The sequence below is a fragment of the Schistocerca americana genome, chromosome 8 (assembly GCF_021461395.2).
Source record: "Schistocerca americana isolate TAMUIC-IGC-003095 chromosome 8, iqSchAmer2.1, whole genome shotgun sequence".
NCBI lineage: Eukaryota > Metazoa > Arthropoda > Insecta > Orthoptera > Acrididae > Schistocerca > Schistocerca americana.
Window position 1 is genome coordinate 135,760,093 of NC_060126.1, and position 5,228 is coordinate 135,765,320.

The window sequence follows — 5,228 nt, forward strand, 5'->3', positions numbered from 1 at the left end:
TGTACTGCTTCGTACAAAACGGTAAGAAGGGGTGTTGCAAAGTGGGGCGGGAGCTGTCGCCGTAGGAAAGCTGGACAGGATCGTAAGTCACTATAGCACTCCGTCTTCAGCCCACAAGTGGCCCATCGGGACCATCCGACCGCCGTGTCATCCTCAGCGGAGGATGAGGATAGGAGGCGCGTGTAGTCTGAACATCGCTCTCCCGGTCGTTAAGATGGTTTTATTTGATCGGAGCCGCTACTATTCGGTCGAGTAGCTCCGCAATTGGCATCACGAGGCTGAGTGCTCCCCGAAAAATGGCAACAGCGCATGGCGGCCCCGACGGTCACCCATCCAAGTGCTCGCCACCCCCGACAGCGCTTAACTTCGGTGATCTGACGGGAACTGGTGTTTCCACTGCGGCAAGGCTGTTGCCAGAAGTGATTAGCGAAAAAGTGAATGCAGTAAGCACATGTTTTATTTAACTATCCGCTTTCTCCGAGCGTAAGAAGACTTTTTACAAATGAAGATGCAGCAGTAGAGTCCAATTAATACAGTAGCAACAAGAGCATCGCAGGATGAGGTTCTCTTAACTAATGCACAACCCATTGTCAGGGTCGCAAATGGACTGCGTCACCGCGACGACTCTGTTGCGATCGAGCCGCGCCTCGCTGTGAATGTGCTGTGTGGCTGCTGCCGACCACCCTACATCACGGCGGCAGAGGGTGTTCTAGTCCAGAGCCACTCGAGGGGTGGCCCAGCGGTCGTGCCCAGTTGGATCCGCCGCATCCCACACGACTGGTTTCAGCATCTGATGGAAACTTGAGTTGCGTTACCAACTGTGGGATGGCAGAGGGGTGGTATCGATACGTGATACCACAGATTATTAAACCCCGGTAGGTCCTTTCCATCTTTAATCCACTTAATTGGCACATACTTCTCCAGAGCGCGATTTACAATCAGTTCATACTTCGCCCTTAATCCCTCTGCGTCCGTCATACTGGAGCTAAATGATGTCTATTCATTGCCTGAGAGGGATGCTAACAACTGCTTATCTGATTTTTCTACCATAAACGTTCTTCAATCCTGCATGAGAGATCTATTAACGCAAGTAACCATCGACGCTATGATATTATCATGACCACTAATCCCTGTTTCTATACTGACACTGTCAACAAGGCCTGGCCTGTTTTGTACCTACAGGGTCTACAATATTTCCATTACTTGTGGATTGTCTAACTAATTGTTCAAGGCAGTTTTCGGAAACCGTGTTCAGATGTACTTTGCAACACTGTCTGTCTGTACCACCTGTAGTGAACCCATGGACGTTCCTGTCTACACTCGATAGGCTGATGGTCACCTCCAACTAATACTGCATGATCTGGATATTTGAGTTATACTGCTATGGACCTTCCTTGATTATCTGTAAGACTGTCATAGCGGAATTGAGCGGTTGACAAAACCATCCAACAATTATCTAGATGGGACCTAGACCTGTTATGCGGGGGTTGGAACTTAAATAGTGGCAACTATTTATTCACAGCCTATACAAAAGAGATACATGATTGCAGCTTTTACTGTCCTTCAAAGTAGTCACCAGCGTCGTGTAGAACCCGTTGGCAGCGAAATGGAAGGCGTAGTACACCGTTAGCAGAGCCTGTTTTGTTGATGGTGCGCATGGAGTGTTCTGCTGCCTGTCGAGTCTCTGGAACAGTTCTGAAGCGAATGACACGAAGTGGGTCCTTCATCTTCGGAATCAAATCAAAGTCACAAAGACTTAGGTCCTGGGAGTATGGTGGATGGTGCAGTACTTCCCAGTCCCATCGACCGAACAGAGCAGCCACAGCTTGCGCTGTATGCGCCCGCGCATTGTCGTCCAAAATGATGGGTGGGTTGCGGAGAAAGTGTCGCCGCTTCTTTCGCAATCCTGTTCGCAGGTGATGCTCCAAATACGAACAGTAATACGACTTAAGTTAAGCGTACCAACGTCATTCCAACCCTTCAACAGCGTGGGTGTGTGGACAGAATAATTTTTATGAAAGGAAGTGTTTCTCCGCACATTCCACAGCCAGTGAAGCAGCTGCTGCAAGGGCAATTTCGGAAATGCTAAAATTATCAGCTGTCATTCCCCTAAAGCCTGTGGGCCGTCCAGATCACCTGATCTTAATCCCTGTGACTTCTGGCTGTGTGGTTGTCTGAAAGATTTTGAGTTCAGTGCTTCAGTTACGAAAGTAACTGAACTGAAGGCACGCATTGCGCAACGCTTTCTGAACATGACCCGCGGTACATTCTGATCTGTTGCGGAACACGCTGTCTCTCGATTTCAACTTGTGGCAGAGTTAGTGGACAGCATATTGAATCTGTCTTGCGCCACTCTCACGATAATTAAAAATCGATGTCACTTCCTTTTTTATGTGGTTTTATAGTCGCAGTACAATTAAAAGCTGATGTCATTCCGGCTTTTATGCTATTTTTGGCCTCATGACAATTAATAACCGATTTTTCCCATCTGACATGGTGCAACTGGTGACTGCCGAACTTGTGCAGTCGTGCACATTGAACAGTACAGATGGTGTACTGTGCAACTCAAACCACAGCCATCGTATTGTGATTCATCCGTCTTCTGTAGTCAATCCCATTTACGTTAAAGTGCTTACAGCGCCATCTATTGGTAAAATCTTAGTTTTTCTTTTTCTCATGCCGTTTTTTCCTGTGTCACTAACACACTGTTAAAATTTGACGTCATTCTGAGCAGTGATTCTCTTTCATACAGTGTTTTGAAACAGGGCCTTTAATTATAGATACCCTGTACATGTGAATGACCTTCCACGAACATTCGATAAGCATAATTGATACTTTTTGCAAACGATGCTAGTGTTGTAATAAATTCTATTGGAGAGCAAGCAAAAGAAAAAATGTTTTGTGACAAATTCCGACATTTTGAGAGAGCAAACTATCTTGAGTTCTATAAAACAAACGGAGTCGTACCAACAACTGAAGTGAATAGGAGTCAGTGAACAAGGAAGAATGCTCTAGTTTTTTGTGTGTACTTAGTGATGGAAACTTGAGAATAAAAGTATAAAAGCTGAAGTAATAAATTAAAATTTTGTCATGGCCGGGACTTGAACCAGGGTCTCCTGTTTAGCCAGTAGATGTGTGCAGTGTATAACACATCTGCCTAGTAAGCAGGAGACGAAGGTTCAAGTCCTGGTCTTGGTAAAAATTTTGGTTTACTATTTCAGCTTCTATCCTTATCGAAGATAAAACTGAGACTCGATACGTCTCCAGGAAAATATAACTACATCAGATCCCTAGAGGAAAAAATTACCTTCATTACCTGTATTTGACCAGTGTCTGGTGAAGTCTACCTACAACACTAGAGGAAGAAATGGCGTTCATTACCAGTATTTGAACAGAGTCTGATGGGCCATGGAGTTAGTCAGTGCCTTTGTTTGTGCAAACTGATCTTGACTGGCATTAGTTAACTGGCGAACAAGCTACAGTTTCTGCATCGGTGCACTCTCTTCGGTTATCTCCAGAACTGCAGGCATTGGCGGTGAGCAAGTGGGGGGAAACAGAGGCACCAATTGCAGCAACAATGTTTTCTTTACTCCACTGAAGCACCATTCGCACTGGTTACAATAAGCGTTTAATAAGTCAGTTCTCTAAGTGTCTTTCTAATGTAGCGCCGCCTTTGATGCTGTAATGCTAGACTCCGACAGGCATCATGGCTGCCAGTGGCTCGCAAATGATCTTACAAGGAGAACAGCACCGGAACTATCACCCGAAAACATTAGAGGTCTGGCAGCCAGTAGCGCTTGCATGGGAGCCGTCGCGTGAGCTATTAAAAAAACTCAACAACACATCGTGAGACACGGGCTTGAGGGGAGAGAGACCGGCTGTGACTAACCAGTGATCGGCTGCTGGGAAGGAGCGATGACAGCGCCCCTGGCTGTGACGGAGGGCAGTGAGTCAGCCGAGCAGGCCAGGTGAACCGTGCGAGGGAAGGCCGTCTGTTGTGGCCGCGTGCCAGCGCACACCACGGCTTCTGCATTCGCTTGTGTCTATCAGTACCCCGCTGGCAGGATACACGTGACTGTCTGCAGGAAATGCGTCGTCTTAAGGAAAGAATTGTGATGTAATGCAACTGAAATCGCCGCTCTTTACACAAATCCAAGAGCGACTGGGCCAACTCGATCTGTTCCTGCCGGCCGGTGTGGCCAAGCGGTTCTAGGCGCTTCCGTCCGGAACCGCGCCACTGCTACGGGCGCAGGTTCGAATCCTGCCTCAGGCATGGATGTGTGTGATGTCCTTAGGTTAGTTAGGTTTAAGTAGTTCTAAGTTCTAGGGGACTGATGACCTAAGATGTTAAGTCCCATAGTGCTCAGAGCCATTTGATGAAGAGAAATATTTTATGGCACCTCACTGGTGTTATTCTTTTTATATTGTGCAATAACAAACAAAAAATACCCAAAGTTTTTGTTACGTATAAAATTCTGATCACGCCAAACGTAAAATGGATCTTTGGACCTGCAACCCTGAGCAGAAAAGTACGTATATCTACACGACGTGTGAATACTAGATTTCAGAGAATCAGTGGGGCTCATTCTAACGTCCAGATAGCCGCGCGTGTCAGCCTACAGCTTGCGCAATCATGGGAGTCGCGTCGCTCTGGATCGCATCCCCCCGGCGGATTAACGACGATGACCGGTACGCCGGGCGGTCTGAATGTGGTTTTCAGGGGGCTTCCCGCATCCGACTAGGTGAATACCGGCCTAGTACCCGCGTCCACTTCAGTTACACCATTCGCAAACGCTTAGGAAACGTGGGATAAAACTGCACGAGGTAGGTGGGGTACACAAATTCCGTCGGTGGGAATTGGCGTGGAGAGGGGTTCAGGGGGGTATAGCCACAGGAAGGGCATCCTACCAACCTCTGCCATTGACACTGCCAAAATCTATGACTAACACGCCGACCTAGAGAAGACCGAGGCCGAAATAATGAAGTGGGGCTCTCATTAGCGCCATCTCACATAAACAAATTTAAATAAATACAGTATTTCCGGACGTTAATGGTGACAGCTATAGACCGACAACAAGCGTCTTGACCTACTGTTTTCAGACGAGCCGGGTATACTTTTCGCCAAATTGCTGTGGCACAACGTCGTATGCTGCACTTCTTTGTCCTCCACCACTGAATACATAAAACTGGCAACCGGCCGCTGTATACCCATCTTACATTAAGCGTAA

General features: G+C 47.2%; 1 pseudogene; it reads right to left on the reverse strand.

Moving 5' to 3' along the window:
- Window positions 1-297: 297 nt before the first annotated feature.
- LOC124546189 lies at window positions 298-415 on the reverse strand (annotated as a pseudogene).
- Between the last annotated feature and the right edge of the window lie 4,813 nt (window positions 416-5,228).